General features: G+C 39.2%; 1 protein-coding gene across 2 annotated transcripts in view; it reads right to left on the bottom strand.

Moving 5' to 3' along the window:
• Nucleotides 1-25,096, bottom strand: part of LOC117507340 (protein kinase C delta type-like) — a 57,541-nt gene extending 32,445 nt beyond the window's left edge. For both annotated transcript variants that reach the window (XM_034167183.1, XM_034167184.1), the window contains exon 1: nt 24,963-25,096. The gene's annotated coding sequence lies outside the window, so the exon portion shown is untranslated. The remainder of the gene's footprint in view (nt 1-24,962) is intronic.
• Nucleotides 25,097-26,028: the final 932 nt, after the last annotated feature.

Genomic DNA, 26,028 nt, shown 5'->3' with positions numbered 1-26,028 from the left:
TCATAACCATCCCAAAGATGTATCGTTATCTTTGGCTGCTTTCAGTGATGCCGGTATTTGGTTAGACTCTTTCTCTCCGATTGTTCTGTCTGAGTTATTTTCATTAGTTACTTCATCCAAACCATCAACATGCTTATTAGACCCCATTCCTGCCAGGCTGCTCAAGGAAGTCCTACCATTATTTAATGCTTCAATCTTAAATATGATCAACCTATCTTTGTTAGTTGGTTATGTACCACAGGCCTTTAAGGTGGCAGTAATTAAACCATTACTTAAAAAGCCATCACTTGACCCAGCTATCTTAGCTAATTATAGGCCAATCTCCAACCTTCCTTTTCTCTCAAAGATTCTTGAGAGGGTAGTTGTAAAACAGCTAACTGATCACCTGCAGAGGAATGGTCTATTTGAAGAGTTTCAGTCAGGTTTTAGAATTCATCATAGTACAGAAACAGCATTAGTGAAGGTTACAAATGATCTTCTTATGGCTTCGGACAGTGGACTTATCTCTGTGCTTGTTCTGTTGGACCTCAGTGCTGCTTTTGATACTGTTGACCATAAAATTTTATTACAGAGATTAGAGCATGTCATAGGTATTAAAGGCATTGCGCTGCGGTGGTTTGAATCATATTTGTCTAATAGATTACAGTTTGTTCATGTAAATGGGGAATCTTCTTCACAGACTAAAGTTAATTATGGAGTTCCACAAGGTTCTGTGCTAGGACCAATTTTATTCACTTTATACATGCTTCCCTTGGGCAGTATTATTAGACGGTATTGCTTAAATTTTCATTGTTACGCAGATGATACCCAGCTTTATCTATCCATGAAGCCAGAGGATACGCACCAATTAGCTAAACTGCAGGATTGTCTTACAGACATAAAGACATGGATGACCTCTAATTTCCTGCTTTTAAACTCAGATAAAACTGAAGTTATTGTACTTGGTCCCACAAATCTTAGAAGCATGGTGTCTAACCAGATCGTTACTCTGGATGGCATTTCCCTGATCTCTAGTAATACTGTGAGAAATCTTGGAGTTATTTTTGATCAGGATATGTCATTCAAAGCGCATATTAAACAAATATGTAGGACTGCCTTTTTGCATTTACGCAATATCTCTAAAATCAGAAAGGTCTTGTCTCAGAGTGATGCTGAAAAACTAATTCATGCATTTGTTTCCTCTAGGCTGGACTATTGTAATTCATTATTATCAGGTTGTCCTAAAAGTTCCCTAAAAAGCCTTCAGTTGGTTCAGAATGCTGCAGCTAGAGTACTGACGGGGACTAGCAGGAGAGAGCATATCTCACCCGTGTTGGCCTCCCTTCATTGGCTTCCTGTTAATGCTAGAATAGAATTTAAAATTCTTCTTCTTACTTATAAGGTTTTGAATAATCAGGTCCCATCTTATCTTAGGGACCTCGTAGTACCATATTACCCCATTAGAGCGCTTCGCTCTCAGACTGCGGGCTTACTTGTAGTTCCTAGGGTTTGTAAGAGTAGAATGGGAGGCAGAGCCTTCAGCTTTCAGGCTCCTCTCCTGTGGAACCAGCTCCCAATTCAGATCAGGGAGACAGATACCCTCTCTACTTTTAAGATTAGGCTTAAAACTTTCCTTTTCGCTAAGGCTTATAGTTAGGGCTGGATCGGGTGACCCTGGACCATCCCTTGGTTATGTTGCTTTAGACGTAGACTGTGTTTCATAATTATTGTATGGCCTTGCCTTGCAATGTGGAGCGCCTTGGGGCAACTGTTTGTTGTGATTTGGCGCTATACAAGAAAAAAGTTGATTGATAGAAAAACATGCATACAAAGCTTCCCATGTGGTAACGGATATTTATCAAAGAACAGAATGTGCACACCTCACGTGTACTGCATTCACTGCACAAATTTCTTTTCAGCATAAATGTGAAATTGTAAAATGCAAGAGGGAAAAAAAAGGTAAATTATCTTTTATTTAATCAGGTAAAAGCCTCAATGAGATTAAAATTCTTTTTTCAAACAGTGATCTGGCCATGAAGGCAGCACAACATGGTCAATCAGAAATAAACAACTGTCGTACACATACAATATTCCAAAAACAAAACAAAAAAGCCAGCATTGGATTCAGGTACAGTTCCTAAAATGACATCCTAAAAGCAGTCACATTGATCCCTCATAACCGACTTAAACTCCCCTAGAGGGATCAGCTCTGACAATTGGAATGTCCAGGAATAGGACTGGACTTATGCTGAGCACAGATGGACGGATGCAAAGCCTACGCAACACCCAATGGCCACATTTGATGGCCTCGGGTAAAAATTAAATAATAGATGGCAATTTAAATGAGGAGGTGCAGTAGCAGGTGTGGCAAATTCACGGGCTTCTGGTACATTTTGCTATTTTTGCTGTCTTTGTGTACACATTATTTTCATAGCACTTGTAATTATAACCAATAGCAATAAGCATGTAAGTGGGTTTCAGTTTGTCACATTCTACAAGCCATGCTATAGAAGAAACCCAACAGGCCTGCTACCTGGTCCTTTCTGTGCAGAGTTTGCATGTTCTGGGTGCTCCAGCTTCCTCCCACTTCCATAACCATGCAAGGTAGGTGAACTGGAAACATTAAATTGACTGTAGGTGTGAGTGTGGATGTAATTTGAGTTTGTCTGCCTAGTATGTGGCCCTGTGATAGACTGGCATCCTGTCAAAGTGTACCCTGCCTCTCACCCCATGACAGCTGGGATAGGCTTCAGCCCCTTGTGACCTTGACTGGATTAAGCGTGTATAAAAAGGACTGGCTGACACCCTAGTAAAGTATGTCCACATTAAAGGAGACTGGGCCAAGAGTGGCTCACAAGCAACCAGTTAGCAACCTGATTCAGGTGCAACACAGTTACACCCACGCTTCACTTAGTGGCAGCACATAGAAAGTTACTTTCCAGAGGTGAGACTGTACCGGTTGTCAATCCAGATGATTGCCATCCAGAATCAAGGCAGTTTTGTGGTGTCGTAGATGTGGAGAAGTGCAGCAATAGCGCATGCTGCCAGACTTGACCATTCATATTTAAACATCAGTCACAAATCTAAACAAGAGAAATCAGATTTCTGACATCTGCCAATCCGGATCATTTCCAAAATGCAGTGGAGTCTTCCATGCCCCATATCTATCTGTGGTGCAAATTTGGTGAGAATCTGCAAAGTAGTTTTGATGTAATCCTGCTAACAGACAGACAGACAAATTAAATGAACGCAGATGATTTTATTCCAATCTTGGCGGACGTAATAAACAACTACATTTGGTAAATAAAAACATGACACATTGTTCCAAATACAAAGATCAGCTTCTAAATCGCTTATGAGCTCAGCTTAACAAGTTTAGTCTACATCAGAGTTTTATCTTTAATGCAGAATCTTCTCAGGAAATGGAGGCATCGCCCTAAAACAACAGCAAGCCTGAGGAGGAGCGCGACCTTTTGTCACTCCTGAACATGGAAGTTTTATAAAGTGCTAGAACTGACGAGTCCAATTAAAACTGTAGGTAAGATTGTGTACAAATGTAGAACTAAAATACTTGGCAAACACAGCAAAGCATATTGTAAAAATTCTCCAAAAAGAAAATAAATCAAAAAGGACGACCTAACTGTCAATCCTAAAAGGAAAACATGTTCAATAAGACATGATGAGCCAAATATGAAGGTAGTAGTTCACCTGCTTACACTACCAATATCAGTGTAATTTGAAGTGTCATACCAAAATACCCATGGGCATAATTAAAATAGGGATTAATGTCTCACTAATGTTTTAACTGACCCACCTGTGCTTCTGCTATAAAGACAAGTCAAGATATAACTTCACTGTAACAAAACCTACACATGCACAAGTACTTGAATGAACATACAGATGGTTTCCATGATTTGGACAAATGTTTTGCAACTGATGAAGTAGAACATCACCTTTATCTTGCTATAATCATCCTCTGTGTACTGATTGTTGAGCGGTGTGGTTTGTACAGTCCACTGAGGGCGCAACTAGAATCAACACAATTGAAGACAAGCTTTTAAAAAGCTGCTGTTGAATATACGTAGCTAGGAAATGCTAGGACAAGTTAACAGAATATTTCCTTCTTGAAATATTCAAGGGATGTCTAGTTTTTCAACCCAGATCCCAATCTGAGTCATTAATACAGAGTATCTACCAATACAGCGTCCCGATCGGATACAATTCTTCTTGCAATACACTTGTAAGCACTTTAATGCCAATCCAACATATATGCTTGATAACTGAACAGCTCCATAATGCATTAAGAACATAAAAAAATTGCTCCAATCCAAATGGAATTTTTGTAACAACTCCACTTATTTCAGCATTGTATCATTAAAACTAGAACACAGTAATGCAGCACTCACATGTTGGTGGTAGAAAATCCATCATACCACTCAGTATAGCATATTTGTCTTCGACTGTAGCAGAAGACCATGGGGGACAACATAAAGTGTAGTCATTTGTTAATGCAAATGTGTGGAGAATAATTTACTTTATTGGAAAATACCGTAGAAGTTCTATCTTATCTTGTGTCAATGAGTTGGTCGCTTGGCTCCCAGTTCATTAAAAACACCGTAGTCGAGAAACAAGAGACCACAAAACAAGCGGATAGCTATCAGGTAGTCACATACTGACATCCATGATGTTTCCTGCAACCTTCACTCAAGGCCAGTGTGATTAGGCACCGGTCTAAAAACTCTGACTGGCTGACTGGATCCTTTGGTGCTGTTGTGCTTACCTGAACTGGTAAATTACAAACATGTGAACTAATGGAACTTCCCATGAGTTACATTGGAAGTCCTAATAACTGATGGCACAGTGGCTTAGTGGTTCAGGTTTATTATAGGTCGTGGGATCGCTTCCCATCCTTTCTGTGTGGAGTTTGCATGTTCTTTCCTTGCTGTACTGTGGCTGCCCACTGCTCCTATTGGTTGGATTATGTCTAACTAATTAGGATGGGTTAAATGCAGAGGACAAATTCCGTTGTATGTATATATGTATAATGACAATAAAGGCTCTATTCTATGAACCACATGAACCGCTCTTTGGATTTGGGTTTGTGATCGCCTTTGAATTTATGCAGTGCTGCAGTGATTACACTCGAAACTGGCTTATCAGTAGCCAACAATGTAATCTGATGTGGCCGCGACGGAGACAATACTAAAAGTTATCTGTACTTCCGCTACATTTTTTTTTGGCAGTTTAGCGTTGTAAAAGTACATTTTTCAGTTAGTAGTTTAATGGATATCAAAGCTAACTTTTTGGTTAGCTATGCCCACCACTGGACATAAATAAAAGCATTAGATGATATGTCAAAGACAACAGAAGATGGCAGATCAACTGGTGGTGAAAATTCCAGTCTTGACAATCTAAATGCTCCACATGTAGTAGATGTTGGCCTACCCAACAGGAAAATAGGTGTTTATCTTCTGCAACTGTAAGTACAATTAAGAAAGTTGGTTGAGAAGAAGTATTGTGTTTTTAACTCACAGGGATAGAGAATGTGAGAAGTAGTATGAGGCTGACTGAAAGAGGATACAACAGGCACACCAGGTGTTGCTGGTCCAGTCAGTGGCGCCACAATTATATCTGAACAAACAGCTCACATGACTATAATAAACCTGAACAAGCAGGTTTAGACTCAGCTAGAACAAAGTTTCACAGAAAGCTAATAACCGAGTTTACATGGCTTTGCGTGCCAACATCTATGCATCATGACAATATTCTTTGTAAATCATAAAGCAATGCGCCGTTAGGGGTCAACACGGCTGCTAATCTATCTGATCAAATAATTGGTAGCACAATACTATAATATTATGATTAAAAGTCCTTTATTTTGTAATCTCCAGCAAGTAATATTATAATAATTATTGACTAGATATGCACAGAACAACTCCCAGTCAAGTAGCACTTAGTTCAATTAACTGCTGTAGGTTTGTCTTTCATCTATTCAACAGCCACTTTCAATTTGGGAATAAAAATGCTTTGTGGCAATTTCTCAGTTGTTTTATTCTTCCTTAAGTAATCTGCAAAAATAAGGCTGTAAATGTTTTTGTACATAGGTCATAAATAAGAAAACCTCCCGCCCGGTTCTATGGTGAGAGACCACCTCAGCCTCATTCTGAGCCAGAAAAAAACACCTATTTGTTTAAATGCCTATTCACCAAAATTATTATTTTCCTTCAAGCACATCTTCATATTGTTTCTTTTAAAAAAAAAATTCAACCTGAACTTATGAGACTCATGGGCAACACTACACAACCCCCCCATTTTTTTTCCTTTTGTTTGTGGGGTGAGGGACGTAATTTGCGCAGTGCAAAATTTGCATTTTGTATCACCACTTATACAGCTTCATGATGAAGTGGCATACAGGAGGATTTTCTTAAAAAGAAGACCTGAAAGTTTAGCTACAAATTGCCAGAAGGTACATCTGAGATGCAAGCTGAGATTTGATCTGTTTTGGGGAAAGAAAATCCTTCTCTGCTCTACTCCACTATGAAGCTAAGAGTGGTGACGCAGAGTGAAAAAAACTTTTTTGTGTTATTCATATTCTCTTAAGAAAATGCAACCCCCCCCCCCCCCCCCCAAAAAAAAAAATAATCAAAAATTCTGCCAGTGTGTGTAAACTTTTGAGCACAGCTGTATGTGCCTGAGTGTTGAGGACCCCAGCAGCTGGAGAAGGTCAAGAGAGATGCTCATGCTTTACCTGACTGCTGCAGATACATGGTTACTTCCAAGAGGTGGGAGTGGATCAGTTGTTTGCCCGGGTGGTTGTCATTCAGTACCCAATACAGTGGTGTGGAGGATCTGGTGATGCGCAGCACCAGCGCATGCTCAGCAAAGTGTGGCACAATTGTGCAATGACAAAACAGAATCTAATCTACAAGACTTTCCGTAAGCAAGACAGGTATTACTACTGCACCAGACTGCAACACACACACACACACACACACACACACACACACACACACACACACACACACACACACACACACACACACACACACACACACACACACACACACACACGTCCACTAATAACCTTGAACAAAGCAGCCTTTAATGAATTTCAGTCACTGCCTTGAAACAGTCAAAGCCTTCTTTTCTTTTGCTAACCAAAACTAATAACCAACACCTCCTCCCAAATCTCTCTCACACAGTCACACACACACAGGGACGTGCCAACAAATATGACAGACGTGTTCTGTTTGGATAGACAGACCCACACCTACAGGCAGGAAAGCATGAAAACATGCAGTTAGGGGCCCCAACATGATGGAAAACCACTCTTACACACAGAGAGTACAAAGTGTTTGGAAAGGCTGCAACCATATATCACAGCACAGAAATAAATTGAAAACAACCTGATGGGACAGTGCAGAGCTCTATCTCAAACCACGCTTTGGCAGCTCTAATACATAATAAAGTTAGTTCACATGAGGACAGAACCTAATGATCATCAACATTATGAGCTTATCTCTCAGTTATTTCTACAATTAAGCAATATAATGAGAGAAAAGTGATTTGAAAAAGGCTCAAAATTTCACTCCGCTGACAGATTTTTGAGCAAACGTCCAACTACGTCGAGTACAAAGTCACGTCCGCATGAGTGTTGAAGTCATAGCTTGTGATGTGATCGCTATCTGCCAATTCATTTTCCAAAACATCAGGTACATTAACGCTTTCATTCACCTGCACAAGCATTTGTTTAAACGTCAACATCTTAAATGGCCTGAAGGAAAGCTAACTCAGACTGTCCAATCATATTTACCCAGTCTGATAACACTGTGTTCAATGTGTGTTTATGGACAGCACCAGCTCCCTCATCAGGCGCTCTAGGGTTTATACATGTTTGATAAAGAATGATTAGAGATGTACTGCCACTCGGTTTTTTAAGATTTAAGTCATAAAAAGAATTTTCTTTGGCATGACTAGAATTTTATTCCTTCACCTTTAAATAAGGGATTCATAACATGACTTTGTCAATATGATTAAAATTTGCACTGTCTGGAAAAATTAATAAATAATTCCCCTGAAGGGAAAAAAATTCAAGCAAAGAGACGGGCATGAACTACATACGGTAGCAACCTCGGCAATGTCATAGATCACATGGGAGCTCCCCCCGACTTGCACGAGGGATGCTGGGGAGCACAAAGAGACAGCCAATCAGAGTAGAGAAAGATGTCAGTTGGTTGCTCGCTCAAACAAAACAAACCAAGATGGTGGAAAATATGCAAAAACAGCTTATTGCTACATAAATGTAACATGTTTCTCATATATTTTGTAAAGATCAGCAAGAAATAAACACTTCTAAATCTAAATACACTATTTTTGAAACCAGATAACACCTCTGAAGTGATTTATAAGTCATCTTACAGATGTTAGCGTGTACACCCTGGGAACGTGTATCACACAAGAAGTGAAAGGTAACGTCAAAGGTAATCTCTAAACCTCATACATGCACACATAAGCTTCCACAAGTGTTAAAAACGCTGACATATTCAGGGGTAGAAAAGAATGGAATTCATTACCAGACTGCATTAAACTCACTTCAAATAAATGTTTTTTTAAGAAACGTTTAAGGCTACATCTGTTGGCATGACAAGCATTCTGGGTTTGACCTTTGATCATGTATAGACATGTTTTGTGTATATAGACTGACCATGTGTGATGATTAATTTAATTTGATTGGAATTTGTTTTTGTTTTGTTTTTTTTTCTCTTTTTATATATATTTTTTGAATGCATTTTGATTTGTGTTTATAAACTTGTGTGGTCCGCAGGAAGAGTAGCTGCAGCTTTGCTACAATGGGGATCCAAATAACTAAACATAAGCCTCCATTGCAACATGTTACAAAAATAAACCAATGTAATGCTTGGAAACTAAATATTGTAAGTTTTGTGAAATTTAAAAGGCCATATAGTGATGAAGGATCCCAGTTCCACTTTTTTTCTCTTCTGCTGCACAGTAATTTGTCAAACGTCTGCACATCACTTTTCTTATGTAAACTACTAAACCCATTTTGACATGAATTAAGTGTCATAACAATCCTATATATGAAGCTCCTAAAGTGTGTGCCTCTGTCATCATAACCATCATGTTGATTCTCACATTCACAACTGTTGTGAAGGTTGGTCTCCCCCACCCCCCCTTTTCTTTTTTTGGAGCATTTTATAACAAATACCTGTAATAATCTGTCTTGCTGTGTGGTTAATCCACCAAAAATTTAATCTAAGCTGTGTATGTGCCGTGTTTGTGTCGAGTGAAACTGTGTGACATAATTATGGATGCTAACGTGCTAGCATTTGTAACAGCTATCATGACGTTGAGGCGTTAATCAGAATTGCCTTTATTGTCATTGTAATTTGCATTGCAACGAGATTTGAGTGCAACTCCAAAAAGGTGCTTTCCGTGGTGCGAGTAATTTTGAGCCAAATAAAAGATAGTATATGTATAACTAATATAAACATAAGGTAAAATAAAATAAAATAAAATGTGGACCAAGTGAAATGTAAAACGATAATTATATACAACTGTGGAATCATATTGCACAGGAATAAATTCACCATTATTGAGGAAATAAGCGGCTCAGAAATTATAATGCCCACGCCAAAGCCAACGGGTTATGCGAACCACTGCTCGGCTCCTGAAAATATGATTTAATAAGCATCCAAACAGAGATTAGACCGTTAGCTGAGCTTGCTGGTGTTTCAATCGCCCTGCCCAGGTCATACGGCCTCACCCACGCTCCACCTCTTTAACTATATATAGTAAGTAAGTAAGTAAACTTTATTTATATAGTGCTTTTCACAGACAGGGGTCACAAAGCGCTTGACAAAGTAAAACAATAAAAATATACAGTAAAAATACACACTCAGTACTAAAAAATTATTGGCAATGAAAAGCCTGTTTAAAAAGTAGAGTCTTTAGTTGCTTTTTGAACATTTCAACACAGTCCAGGGATCGCAGGGACAGAGGAAGTTCGTTCCAGAGACGAGGTGCTACGGCTTTAAAAGATCGGTCTCCTCAAGTTTTAAAGCAGGTTCAAGGAACCATCAACAGGTTCTGACCTGAAGATCTGAGGCTGCGGGCTGAGGTGTAGGGCTGAATCAAGTCAGCAATGTAATCAGGAGCCTGACCATGTAGTGCTCTGAAAGTCAAGACCAAGATTTTAAAATTAATTCTGGAGGCAACAGGGAGCCAGTGGAGGGATTCCAAGATAGGCGTGATGTGGGCTCTCCTGTTGGTGTGGGTCAGAAGCCTCGCAGCAGAGTTCTGGACATACTGCAACCGATTTAGCTCCTCCTTACCCAAGCAAGTGAACAGGCTGTTGCAATAGTCCAACCGTGTGGAGACAAAAGGCATGGATGATTTCCTCTAATTCTTTCTGTGACACCAATTGTTTAAGTTTGGCGATATTTCGCAGTTGAAAGAAACAATTCTTTACAAGCTTGCTTGTGTGCTGAGCAAGAGACATTCCTTCATCGAAAATAACGCCAAGGTTTCTAAGGCTTGTTTTTGCCGTTAAGCCCAAGTCACCAAGGAGGCTCCTGATAACAGGAACAGCACTGTCAGGGGCAACAATAAGTGTCTCAGTTTTTTCAGAGTTTAGTTGCAGACGGTTTCTATTAAGCCACTTCTTCACCTGTGACAGGCAGTCAAATAAAGAGTTCAGTTTGTGGACTTCTGAAATCTTAAAGGAACAGTACAGTTGTAAGTCGTCCGCAAACAGGTGGTAGGAAATATCCCTAAAGCCCTGAATCATCTGGCCGAGGGGAAGGACATACAACTGAAACAGCAGTGGCCCCAAAACAGAACCTTGCGGGACACCATACTGTAAGGCTGCTGTTTTCGATAGTTTATGGCCAGCCAACACACTAAAGGTCCTCTCCTCCAAGTATGAGGAAACCACTTCAGCACGGACCCCGACAACCCTGCCAGCTTGCGCAGCCGGTTGACCATAATGCTGTGGTCGATGGTGTCGAAGCTTGTGGACAGGTCTAGCAGGACTAGGACCGTGCATCTTCCTGCGTCAGCGGCCATCATGATGTCACTAGACACTTTCAGTAGTGCGGTCTCGGTGGAGTGGTGTTTCCGAAAACCTGACTGAAAAGTGTCATAGATGTTGTGCATCAAGAAAAGACGTTAGTTGTTTTGCGACCACTTTTTCCAGTATTTTTGCTAGAAAGGGGAGCTTCGATATTGGCCAGAAATTCTTTAGCTCAGACTGGTCCAAGTTAGGCTTTTTGAATCTTGGTTCCACCACAGCATGTTTAAATGAGCTAGGAAAGAGACCGGATGACAGGGACACGTTGAACATTTTCATGACCCATGGCCCGATTGAGTCAAAAGTATTTAAGAAAAGCTTGGAGGGAAGGACATTAAATGGGCATGAGGTCAGGTTCATTTTAGTTGCAATTGCTGCAATGTCTTCTAGTGACACTTGGTTGAAAGACGACCAGACCTGTAATGGCAGTTCAGGCCGGACGGGGCCAGACCACAAGGGGTCAGTAAAGGCATTTTTTATGTGTCTGACCTTATCAACAAAGAACTCCAAGAAGTCAGTGCCAGTGCCATATATGGGCTGCAGAACCACCACCCCAACACACGTTAGTTAATTCTATGTATAAAATGCATTTATCAGTATCCTGCCTCTCGTCATATATCTGCGGGGATAGGCTCCAGCCCCACCATGACCCTAAACTGGAGTAAGCAGGTATAGAAAATGAATGAGTGACTAACTGAGCACCTGATTTATTGCTTTTTCCCCAATTCCACACTCAGAGTTGTTAAGTCTGTATGCCATATTAAACAGTACCACAAGCTGAATGTCTTACTATAAAGGAATCAGTTCAACCTAGGACAAATGAAGTAACATCCAATGCTGGTTCTCAGGATGATAGATACTGATATTTCATTTCACTTTATGCATGGAAGTCATCACCACATAGATCAACATAAGCTGTTTATAAATTCCTCTTTAAAGTCGATGCCTTAGAAGAATTGAGGTACACCAACACAGAAACCTCAAGCTTATCTTTATGCCTTTATTTATCCTGAATTCATGCACTACCTCAAACCTGCACGGAATGACCCTCTTGAAAGTGTGTGTGAGAGAGAGATAGAATTAGGTGTTGACATTTGGCCAAGTGTTTCACCACCCAGTGCTGATTAAGCAGTTGGCCAACATAAGTGTGCCCGTGTACAGAGCATATTGTACTTTAGAATAAACAACAGGAAAAACATGATTATAAATTGCCATATTTAAATTTTGTAACAGATGCATTTAGTGAGGTTACTGTTTCTTCTACTACCTTCAAAGTGGTAGTTGTGCACTTTGTAAAAATGTTTTACTCTGATCATCAGCTTCTCCTGTGAGCTGAGAGGCACCGATTTGTTAAGATAATCCTTTAATAGTCCCATGACGGGAAAATTTACGATGTTACAACAGCACAGGGACAGTCGCAGAACAACAGTGCAAGTATGCAAAAATAAGGTCAAGAAAGATAAATACCACAATACAGGAGTCAGGTTTGGTGCAGAATAACAATATACAAGGTCTATTAGATAAGAAACCGACACTTATTATTTTTTTTTAACTATATGGATTTGAATGACGTGCGATTATACCAATCATGCTTGAACCCTCGTGCGCATGCGTGAGTTTTTTCACACGTGTCGGTGACTTAATTTCCCTGTGGGCAGGCCTTGTGTGAGATGTGGTCCAGCCCTCTCGGCTGAATTCCTTTGTTTCACACGCTGCTCGAGACGGCGCGCGTTGCTTTATCAAAATTTTTTCTGGACCTGTGAGGAATATCCGAGTGGACACTATTCGAGAAATTAAGCTGGTTTTCTGTGAAAAGTTTAACGGCTGATGAGAGATTATGGGGTGTTTCTGTCGGTGTAAGGACTTCCCACGGAGCGGGACGTCGCGCAGCGCTTCCAGGCGCCGTCGTCGGCCTGTTTCGACCTGAAAACATCCTAATTTAAGGCTTAATTCACCCAGGATGTCGTGAGAGAACAGAGAAGATTCAGAAGAGGCCGGCATGAGGACTTTATGCGGACATTCCACTGTTTAAGGACATTTTTTAATGAAAGACGTGCGCGCAAATTCGCTGAGTCGTTTCCGTGACAACTCGGCGAATCTGTGTGCACCGGGACAGGAAAAACACCTCCGTGTTGAAAACCATTTGTAAAATTCAGGCGGCTTTTGATGGCTTTGAACAAGTGAGTAACTGAGAAATTGTTTAACAGCTTGGGCATGTTCCAACTTGACCGTTAAGGTTTCCAACGGAGGTGTTTTTCCTGTCGCGACCTCCTGCGGTTGGGTGCGGCCCGACATACGACTCTACCCGCACGTTCTTTCATTACAAAATGTCCGTTAACAACGGAATGTACGAATAAACTCCTCATGCCGACTTCTTCTGAAAGTTCTCTGTTCTCTGATGACTTACTGGGTCAACAGAGCCTGAAATGTGGAAGTTTTCAACTTGAAACGGCGAGACGCTGCCGCCTCGAAGCGCAGATCGCCATCAGGTGCCATGGGCCGTCCTTATGGCGACACTACCAGACCGAAATCTCTCAGCCGTTAAAATTTTTACCGAAAACCAGCTGAATTTATTGAATGGTGTCCACTCAGTTGTGCCTTACAGTTTTGAAAAAATTTTGATCAAACAAAGCAGCAGTCTCTGAGCCATTCCTAAACAATGAAAAAAAATAGACGAGGGTGGGCCACTCCTCACTCAAAGACTGCCCACAGGCGAATGACGTAACCGACAGGCGTGAAAAAACTCTCGCATGCCCACGAGGGTTCAAGCATGTCTGATGTAATCACACGTGATTCAAATCCATATGGTTTTTGAAAAAAAATAATAAGGTCGGATACTTTTCTAATAGACCTCGTATACAGTAGAATAGAATATATACAAGCAGAAAAAGAAATGTTTCGTAATATTGCACGAGTGTTCAAGTGAAGTTGTACACGAGTGTACGACAAGTATTATTGCAGAGAATGTGTAGTATTACTGCAAATGGCTGAAAAGTGTTACTATAACTCTGGTTCCATCTTCTCAAATAGGAGTTGTGTACAATGTTGTTTACATGAGATCATTGAAAAGGGCGGGGGGGGGACCTGTTGTACTACTGTTGAGGTTGGTTTCAGGATACACAATGCTGTATTTGTATTTCATAAGGTATGAGATTGAGTTTATTTGACAGACGGGGGGGGGGGGGGGGGGAGAGTCACCTGGATGAGTGACTCAAGCAAGAGTTGACCTGAGTATTTTATGGTTTATTCATTCTTCAATTTTTCAAAACAGGTGTGCCATACAGTGCCACTGATAGCTGCAGTGTTTTAGTGGAGGCTTTGTGTGCGGTCATCATGAAAGAACATATGAACTGTGGATTCCCAGCTGTGTAGGCGGTCCACCGCAGATCCAGCAGCCACTACTAACTTTTTTCTTTTTTCCTAAATGAATGAAGGCACTGAGTGGTATACTACATTTTATGAGAAAAGGTGATGCCATCATTCGGTGGCTTATCTAATGTTTGGCTAACTTAAATCCTGCCGTTGTGCTCCCCCCCCCCCCGGCAGTGCGGCTAGCCCTCAATAAATATTTCTTTTGATCTCAACAAACCAGTTTTTGTGGGAAGCCCTATGAAAACTAGTAGTGCAACAGATAATAGCTGATACAGTTGTGGCTGAAAGTTCACACACACTCAACACAGGCATGAATGAATAGTAATTTGCGGCTTTTAATGATGCCCTTGAACTGTTTTGTTTTGGCAGAATGATTGTGCAGCATACATCATTAATGACTTAAAAAAAAAAAAAAGAGAGAGAATTGGGTGGACAAGTTTGAATGTATTATTTGCTTTTTCTGAGCATGTGCTCAGAAATAACCAGTGCACAAAAATACAATACAGTGTCAGTCTGGAGCCAGTTTAAATAATATCAGGCTGAGGGTCTTGTACCAGGGTTAGTGCTGCAAGGACAACTTTTCAGCAAACAAATGTCCCAACTGTGCCCTCCAAGCAAGCTGATGATGGCCAATATTGACACATCACAAACTGCACCTAATGCAGGCAGATTGTGTTACTGGATCTCACACAACAGCAGCGGCTGCAGAAGATAACAGGAGATGCATGACCCACATGCGGAACAGTTTCAAAGTGTGTGACTTTTACAAGCAGTGGAAGGAATATTTCAAAATACGATTGTGTGTTTAGTGAGCCTCTGGGGTTACTGAGTAATGTTAGCTCCTGTGGATGCAGAAAGCCGATTTGTTTCTACCATACAAATGCAAACAGATGGCCTAAGGTCATACAAGTCTGGTTGGGTCTTCAATCTAATGCTCTGGGTAAAGTTAGTGGCTGATAAACAAGACACATGGAAGACAATGTGTAAATATAGCACTGGAATTGTGCTTATAAATGTGAGGAAAACGTTATGTGTTAGCAACTAGTTATGCGTTAGGTAACTAAATGCAACACACACTAACTATCTTGTTTAAGATCACAAACTCTAGGCCTTACAAGAACAACTCAAACCTGCTCAGTACAGGTTTGACCACAATGAGTAAAGTGTTTTCACCAACTTCAGTATGTCACCTCCATAATGAGTGTTATACTGACAGCCTTCTGTTAAACCAGAGCAGTAATCTGTGGAGTGCATACCACTGCCAGATACCCATCTCCAACCTTTACTCCAAGTTATTTTATTTATACCTTTGTAAGACTTGTTCCAAAAGGATTAATTTTATACAGGGAGGTGGATGAATGAATTTTACCACAGGATGATGAGTATTCACATGTAAACTGAGTGATACAGACATTCTACGTAAATGAAACATCTGTGGTGTGGTGATTATCTTCCAAAATGCATGTTAAACCGCCTCCATGCTTGAAATAAATAGCAGGAAACTCCATTTTCCATAGAATACTGATTAATGAATGACTGATGGGATTAATAACCGGAGGTAATTTCTACAGATTGTTTTACAAAAGGTCAAAGGCACAGCAATTCTTACAGACACATGAACATACACTTCCAGTCTCCCCATATAAAATGAATCACATCCAAATAGGGCTTCAGAGAGCAATGGTTGATAAAATAAATGATTAAATCACTGGCAAAAACTCCACTGTCGATAAGTTAGGTTTTTTTGTATATCACATGCAATACGTCTCATAGCAAAAGAGAAATGGTTTTTGAAGCACAGTAGTGACAGCTAATGTGATCTCTTTGACTGTTCAATCAAATTATCAGGCTGAATCTTTCTCAACTTGACATACAGTTGTATGCAAAAGTTTGAGCAATCCTGATAATTTTCATGATTTTCCTTTATAAATCATTGGTTGTCTGGATCAGAAATTTCTGTTAAATACATCATATAGCAGACAAACACACTGATATTTGAGAAGTGAATTGAAGTTTCTAGTATTTACAGCAAGTGTGCAATAATTCCCCAAGAAAAAAAAAAAAAAAAAAATCCTTAAATATTTAGGAGATCCTCCTTTTGCAGAAATAACAGTCTCTAAATGCTTCCTATTAGCTTCCAATGAGTGTCTGGTTTCTGGGTGAAGGTATTTTGGATCATTCTTTTTTACAAAACATCTCAAGCTTGTTAGTTTCCAACATGGACAGCTTGCTTAAAAATCACACCACAGATTTTCAATAATATTCAGGTCTGGGGACTGAGATGGCCATTTCACAATGTTGTACTTGTTCCTCTGCATGAATGCCTTAATAGATTTTGAGCAGTGTTTAGGGTCGTTGTCTTGTTGAAAGATCCAGCCCCGGCGCAACATCAACTTTGTCACTGATTCATGACCCTAAATACCCTTTCTCATGATTGGATTCACCTGTGTAAGGAGGTCAAGGGTCAATGATCTTACCAAACCAATTTTGTGTTCCAATAATTAGTGCTAAATGTATTAAAATCAATAAAATGACAAGGGTGTCCAAATTTATGCACCTGCCTAATTTTGTTTAAATAATTATTGCACACTTACTGTAAATGCAAGAAACTTAATTTCACTTCTCAAATATCAGTGTGTTTGTCTGCTATGTGATATATTTAACTGAAATTTCTGATCCATACAACCAATGATTTATAAAGAAAAATCATGAAAATGATCAGGGGTGCCCAAACAAAGTATATGTGCACAGGTTTAACAATTAATGAAACGAGTGAGGTGGCAACTCAGAGAGAAGCAGAAATTTAAATTAGATGTAGTCTAAAGGTTTGTCACCTCCAACTGACCCTACAGTGACAAATTAACCTTATATCTGTACACCAAACTAAAGCCCTTAATGCACCTTGAGTATTTGTTAGCCTGATTGCTATAACTACATTTAAGGGACTTGCCCAGTAAGTGTAATCTGGGTCATAAAATCATTGCCACCTCGACTGAGTTTAGTTTCCTTTTATGTTCTTCCGGGCGACCACATCAATGAGCACACAAGTGAAACCTCACACTTCTGCAAAGTTGCGTTGTGTCAGTCTGTTTGCCCATGGTTGTTTCATCAAATTCTGTATCCCACTAAATTCTGTGACCTGATTCCAAACGGAATCCAAGAATACCATTGTTAAATGTTTTTATGTTTAAAGCAGCCGAGACTTTACTGCACAAAAGTGACAGCATACTGTTTGGGACAAACACACACACACACACACACACACACACACACACACACACACACACACACACACACACACACACACACACACACAAGCTCACTTTGCTGATCACATGACTTGTTTTACTTAACCTCCAGGTCTTGTGATGCTTGGCAAGAGGTCTGAAAGTGCTGGAGCAGGTAAAAGATTTAAAGACCACCCCCCAGATGTTTTTACTTTAGCGTGATTATAAAAGCTCAGAGAAAAAAGAAAAAGTGTTTAACACCCCCACCAGCCCTCCAAACACCAGCGTGGGGTCATCCGAAATCAGATATTACAAGAGAAAAATATATTTAATGATATTTGGGTCATTTGCAGGTGTGTCAGTGAAAATAAAATATAAGCATATTAGTCACATATTACCGAAAGGCTACGATCAATGTTTAAGAAATAATTGTTTTCTAAAACATCACATGGATGAATAACTCCAAAGGTGAAAAGAGACAGCGCGTGTTCACCAGACACCTGTGTGATTAGGGCTCTGTCATTTCTCAAAATGAGATACAAGACAAGTGTTACTAAACATCTGACACATATCATGATACTGATACATTCATGTGCTTAATACTGCTTAAATAAATTTTATTCAAATGCATGAATGAATTGTAGTGTTAGTGTGTAACCCAGCTTTTTAATACTTCAGTTATACTGCTTATTGTGTGTTGTATTAGTATTTTCTTTAGCACATTTTCACCTTTTCTTTGCCTTTACCCTATCCCAAGCTATCATCATAAACTAAATGTTTCTTTGATAAGATTACTAATCTTTAATCATTTTCATATTTATGGCTTTCCTAAACCTAACTGATCTGATTTTACAGCTCGAACCCCAAACAGACACAGTCATACCCAAGCATAACCTAGACATTGCTGTTAAATATATATATATATATATATATATATATATATATATATATATATATATATATATATATATTTATTTATTTATTACAGACACACACACAACCCCTGGCAAAAATTATGGAATCACCGGCCTCGGAGGATGTTCATTCAGTTGTTTAATTTTGTAGAAAAAAAGCAGATCACAGACATGACACAAAACTAAAGTCATTTCAAATGGCAACTTTCTGGCTTTAAGAAACACTATAAGAAATCAGGAAAAAAAAATTGTGGCAGTCAGTAACAGTTACTTTTTTAGACCAAGCAGAGGAAAAAAATATGGACTCACTCAATTCTGAGGAAAAACTGTTTTAAAGTAATGGGAGATGCTACACAAAACAGAGGACTAAATGTTCACCAATTCCAGCGCTGACCAATTGAAAATATGGTGAACAGGAATACCGATACACGTAAAATGATTAACAGAATCAACTCTTCAGCGTTTCCACAACAGCTGCACTGATAAATTAACTGCACGCCCTGTTGATAACTCTCATCAAATCTGAATATAGGCTTCTTTTTTTTTTTTTTTTTGAATAGTTAAACATGATTCACTTAAAGTGCGCCTCCTTTTGCTTCATTGGTGGAGGTGGAGAGCAGCCAGTGGAGCAAACCATGTTTTTTTTTTTTAAATATATACAAACACTTCACTTTAAATGTATAATAAGTCTGTTTCAGACGATCAGTGCTGACCCTTTCCCTTAAAGGCTTTATTTTACTCAGCATGTGGCTTTGTAAACTTGTAGCATCGCCTGCTACATTGACTAGCGCTTACATTAGTTATGGGCATGCACACTCTCACGAGCGCCACTAGCTTAGCTTATGGCAAGGTAACAGTGGACGTTCTCCTTATGGCTGAATAACTGTCCAGCTTCTGGATATTCTGTGTTAGTACGCACCTGCAGACGACGTGCTTGTTGAATTCCTGCGCAAAAAGTAGTTCCCAGATAACGAGTATATCTTATCTAAATCAATTCTAAAATTTACCAGTAATAAAATTCTAAAGATAACTGAAATTTTAAGAGTGGCCGTAATAAATATTTAAGAAACTTAAAGTTTATGAGCAACTTCACCTGTTATTGCTCTAGCACATTGTAAACATTGACATGATGGAGTTTGATGCCGAAGAGTTCAGAAAGATACAACTGGAATGGTTAGATTAACATTTACAGTAGTGATGAAAGACTTGGGTGTTAACTTTGTGTTAAAGTCAGAACAAGAAGTGGCACTGAAAGAGATCTATCTGGAAAGAGACACATTATGTGTGTTGTGGCTCCAATGAGAGCGGCACGCAGTGTGGCCAAAGTAGTCCGGCGAGTTCAATCTGTGGGCGCGAGCTATCCCACAATTCCAAAATAGCAAAGATGTCTGTCCAATGAGAGCGGCACTCTGAGCAGGGTGATGGGTATGCTTTAGGGTCTTCTTTGTTTTTTTTTGTGGGAGCATTACAGTGCCACCTACAGGCTTGGCATATATACTACAGCTTTAAACAACACCTTGAGGCAAAGAATTTGCCTTGAGCATTTTTTGTAATCGAATTAGGTGTGACTGTAGAGCGTGTGTGGTGACTGTGTGGGAGAAGCTGAAGCTGGGAGAACTGAAAATTTAAAAAATGCACATGTCAAAGAAAAGTATGGTGTGTGACGTATTTGGAGCAGTTGTTCATGAAGTCGACAGCAGTGCTAGTTACACCCTGTGCACTAACTGATGACACTGTGCATGTCAGGCATGATTTTTGTCTATTAATATTCACAGTTTGAATCACTGTCAGTTTGAATTAAAGCATCAGATGAGTATTTGCTGTTAATGGAAATGTGCATCAATGGACGAAATGAATCTCCAAGAATGGATTTTTTAAATGATTGAAAAGATGTTCTCTTTCCAAGATTTATTCAACTGGGATCTGGTTTTTTAATGTTTTTGACTAATGAATTGAATAAAATAAATCAGACTCATTCCACTGTGTCGATCTGTCAGCTTGCTTCATGAAACAACTTTACTCCCTGTTCACTCTTTCACAAGTCATGGCAGCTCTTCATTAAATTTGGAGGAAAAAAATATAATGAACTGCACCATGATCACAAAGTTTCAACAACCAATGAAGAGAATGAACCAAAAGTCAGCAACAGAAGCTGAAACGCATGTTTGTAACTTAAAGCTGCCTGACAGAGTTTTCGACAACATCTAGCAGTGAGGTTTCAGACTGCAGCCAATGGAACCAAACGTTGACACACCTGCTTGCACCTATTCGAGGACGAACACTGAAAATAAGAGCAGACGCTAAAAACTACCCAGCTGTTACGGCCTCAGCAACACCATGGAATGTGAATCTGTTTTCAGTACAAGCACAGTGGGGTTGCCTAGATGCTTTATCTCTTTGAAACCACCATCAGTGGAGGTTTCTTCTGGATTCATTTTTATTTGTTGGTAAATTAGTTGTCTCTCACATCAGCAAGCCCCATCACAAGCTGGTCATTTGTTGTGGTTATCAAATTCCATTTCATTCATGACATCAAACATTCTGATCTTCTATGAATTCCAACTACATGTCCTGGTGGAAGAGACTGGGGGCCGTGCATAATGACACAGCCTACATAATGTGTGGATTTGTGGAAAAAAAAAAAAATAAGACCTGAATGACAGTCCATCATATGCAAAGGTGAAATTCGGCAAATTTTGTAAAAGTAATGTTCCAACCTGTTGACACATATATGCCAAAATGGCAATTAAAGTCGTTTCTTCTACAGGATCCTCTGTATAGCCCCTTTAAGTATGAGTCTGCATGACGGAAGAAATCAAATGATTCCCAAATAATATCTGATTAGATTAAAAAATGTACAGATTATGTACTGGATCAGGCTATCAAAGGTGATACCACTCATGGCTGGTACTCATTTACATCTGGGTGGACTGAGACAATGCAGATAAAGTGTCTTGTCCAAGGACACAGAGAGTGGTCACACCTGGAATCTAAGATGGTACTTCAGCACCTCTTCTGCCACAAAAACACGTGCTCTGCACCCAAAGCCAGTGATACACATTTACCATTTTTATCAGTGGTAGAAATAAACTATAACAAAATGAACAACCAGAGACTGCAACACCCACACCACAGGTTTGACACGAGTCATGCTATTTTAATTCTTTGTAATTTAATGACGTCATAATATGCGATCCTGGTGGGCCGGGAACGGAATACATGTAACAGCGTTACGTAATTAGGATACAAAAAAAGGTAACTGTATTCCGCTACAGTTACAGAAAAAAGACATTCAGATTACAGGTATATATAGTAAAAATGGGGATTACAATTTTAATGCATTTTATGATATTATCTGTATATAACTTTTTTTTTTTTTTTGAACGAAAACGTCCCTTCATGGACAGCGACATGACGTCTCCTAACCGGGCACAATATTGATTAAGTACCCAGATGCTAATGCATTTTCAATGGAGATGCGCGACTGGACACACTCAGAAAAATGCTTGCAAAATATATGATAAAATGCCATTTTGACCTGGATATCGAGCCAGTAAAATTAAATTACATTAAACTATGTCAGGAAAGTATTAAACTTACTCGGACACGCACACACTCCCAAATATTAGTGTTGAAAGTTACACGGATCTGCGCTGTTCAAGCTGCTGAGGTGAGGTGTCCTGCTGCAGCTGCTGTGTTCAATGCAGTGCGGCTCCTAAAACCATTACAATACATTTATATACATATTATATTTTTACACAATTATCCTTTATTGACCGAGTTTCATTCATGAAGTCAGTGGTGTGTCTGCACATCTCTCTGTGTGGGTGTAACTGTGAGCGGCACAGCGCGGGTCAATATAAATCTCATTATTTTAAGGTGCAAATTTAAAAAAAAAAATCCCCAGTTTTGTCGAACAATTTTAATCACTAACGACAAGTATTTTAACTAGACATTGGTCTAGCAGTGGAAAATATCAACTAGACATAAATGAAGAGTTAATGGTCCGTGTCATCGGGCGACCCAGGTACGGCAGGAGACATACAGCTGTTTATCATCCAAATATCACGGACAAAGTGACAAGAAGAACCAAAACCACTTACTTATGGAAGAAGATATTGTCTCCCTTGTTCCTCCGTTTGTGTCTTTGTCAACATGCGCAGCCTTCTGGCATATTCCACCTGTTTCTTGAACTTCTATGCACGCAAATCACTAACTTTCCCGGAATTAAACTGGCGACCACGCCTCCTTACTGACAGTATTTACTTAATGGTTTGTCATTATGCTGTTGTTCTTATTTTGAAAGTTTAATAAGTGGACTGATATGTTAAGTGGTGCGAATGCCATGTGAAAGACTAAAGTAAGATAATTTTATGTTTATTGAACAAGTAGTAGACTTTTTTTTTGTTTTGTATATTGTTCTGCAAGCCACTTTTAATTACAAATTCATCTGCACACCGCCTGAGTTTTCATTATCCTTCATTTGTTTGGCATTTTTTGTTGAAAATTTAGCAGGTGAACACTGGATGTGTTTAAAACTATATTGTGGCGCTCTTAATTCACAATGTGAAGTAAAACAGAGCATGCCATGTAAAAGAAACAGTTTTATTTTTGCTTAATAAACTGTACTATGTAGTCAAGACTATTTATATTTAGTTATATTTAGTTTCTTTTGTCTGTATTAGCATATTTGATATTGGAGTAATCCAGAAGTAATTGAAAGTAATCAAATTACATTACTTTAATATTATGGTACTTGGATTACATTACTGATTACATTTTTCAACAAGTAACTAGTAACTGTATCGGAATACATTTTTAAAGTAACCCTCCCAACCCTGGGCGTGACATAAATTAAACACATAATTCTACCTTGTTTAATCCATAATACTGGCCAAAGCTCAAAGGTCCTGTGACAACTAGAAAGGAGGCACGTTACTTCATATTAGTGTTAACCATTGGTATATCGTCTACCAATTCTGCTGCATACTTATTCCAAAAGATTGGATCAAATTGCTTCAGGTTATTTTATTCACACAGGACCCAGTACAAAACAAAACGCCTGTGTCCTCTGCCACACATAGGTGTGTATTTGTTCCACACATTCTGTGTATTTGGACCATTCCCAGTGGGACCTGGACCATTTCAGAATTGTGTGTTTCAGATGTGCACAGAGCCACTGTCCGTACGCAGAAGTATTGTTCAAATTTCTAAAGCTTTGATGTATTTTATGAAAATCACATTGAAACACAAACACTTCTTGTAACCCTAACCCATCTAACAAACTGAATTGCAAAGTTCCGCCTGTCCTGTGCACCAACAGCATTTTCTGTATATTCGTTTTGTGAATTGTTCTGTAATTTATGTCTGTAGCATGGCCCAAGCAGAGGGTCACCCCTTTGAGTCTGGTCTGCTTGAGGCTTCTTCCTCAGAGGGAGTTTTTCCTTAGTAAGGTTAGACCTGACTTGTGTGAAGCGCCTTGAGGCAACTCTGTTGTGACTTGGTGCTATATAAATGAAAATAAATTGAAAGTTGCTGGGCAATGGATAGCAGTTTAGAGCCCCAGAAGTGCTTCCAGAAATGGTAGCCAAAATAAGAAGAAAGTTTTTTTATTTTTTATTTTATTTTTTTTTAATTCCCACCTGAACCAAGTTCACAAAATTCGTGGAACATTCTCTGCTAATAGCAGGACAAGCTAAGACAGTCAATCAGTGGGTCCATGAGTAATTAAAATAAAGATTCCTGCATGTTTGGCTTTGGAATTTTGGGCTCTGACAGATTCAGGTGAGGTGACCATTCTGTTTTTTGCCATGTTGGCACATTTTAACATTTACAGTATCAACATCAAATAAAAAAAGATGGGCAGGTTCACTTGTGAACTAAGTCTGATGTTTCTATTCTGAAAGAAGCACTTTAAAAACACACACACACACACACACACACACACACACACACACACACACACACACACACACACACTGACACATTTCTGGCAAAAACACGCGATAATAACTTTAAAGAAGTGATTCCTGATACGGTGCAAGTGAGTCGCTTCGTACGGCGTTCAGTTAAAATGGAAAATAAACCCACTGTGATTATCGTGACATAAATATGGCAACACGGCAATGAAGCTGTTCAGGAGGCAAATGATGAACTTCAAGCACCAAGTGTGTGATCACAGTTTAAATAAATAAATAAAAAATGCCCGCGGTTATAAATGAACTCAAACAGAACAACTGAGTGAATGAGCTCAGAGAACCGAGCGACCCACAGCAGAAGGAGCAGTCAACCTGTCAGCAACAAAATGACTCGTAAAAACAAAACCGCCACCTCGAGCTGAACAAGTTTATCGAGCCGAGAACAAAGCGGACTGTGACTTACCGCCTCTGGAGACACGGACACGGCTTTCTGTCCGCGCGAGGCGCCGTTTGTCCGGAGACTCGACTTAAAAAACCTTTAAAGAGCTTTAAGGAAGTGTTGGAGGAAGGAGGCTGCTGGAACTGAAATCTCTCTCTCTCTCTCTCTCTCTCTCTCTCTCTCTCTCTCTCTCTCTCTCTCTCTCTCTCTCTCTCTCTGAAAGTGTGACGTCACCAGGTGAATTCCCTGCGACCGAGAGTGAAACACACACACGTTGTTCCTGATTGAGGTTGATTATTACTTGAAGTCTCTTAAGTTAATTACAAGTCATTGATTAATATCCATGAAGAGTTATCCAACATTATGTTGGCAGACTCCATAATAAATACCGTTTAAAATGAAAATTATATTTGTGACAGCTTATTTGTTGGATAACTCTTCATGGATATTAATCAATGACTTTATCTTTACATATATATATATATATATATATATATATATATATATATATATATATATATATATATATATATATATATATATATATATATATATATATATATGTATGTATGTAAAGATAAAATTTATTGATCTCACAGAGGACAAATTCACGTTACGTCAGCTCTTAAAAAATACATAAGGTGGGTGCAAGCAGAGGAAAATGTTCAACAAACAGCGTGTGCAAGGATAAGCAATAATACTTGTAACAGTACAAGACACAAGAAATGAGGTAGAAATAGAATATGTATATTTTTTATACATTTTTTTAGAATTCATCATAGTACAGAAACAGCATTAGTGAAGGTTACAAATGATCTTCTTATGGCCTCGGACAGTGGACTCATCTGTTAGCTTGTTCTGTTAGACCTCAGTGCTGCTTTTGATACTGTTGACCATAAAATTTTATTACAGAGATTAGAGCATGCCATAGGTATTAAAGGCACTGCGCTGCGGTGGTTTGAATCATATTTGTCTAATAGATTACAATTTGTTCATGTAAATGGGGAATCTTCTTCACAGACTAAAGTTAATTATGGAGTTCCACAAGGTTCTGTGCTAGGACCAATTTTATTCAGTTTATACATGCTTC

This window comes from Thalassophryne amazonica, chromosome 3 (genome assembly GCF_902500255.1).
Source record: "Thalassophryne amazonica chromosome 3, fThaAma1.1, whole genome shotgun sequence".
Classification (NCBI taxonomy): Eukaryota; Metazoa; Chordata; class Actinopteri; order Batrachoidiformes; family Batrachoididae; genus Thalassophryne; species Thalassophryne amazonica.
The sequence above is the reverse complement of the archived record's forward strand: the minus strand, read 5'-3'. Positions and strand labels throughout refer to the sequence as shown.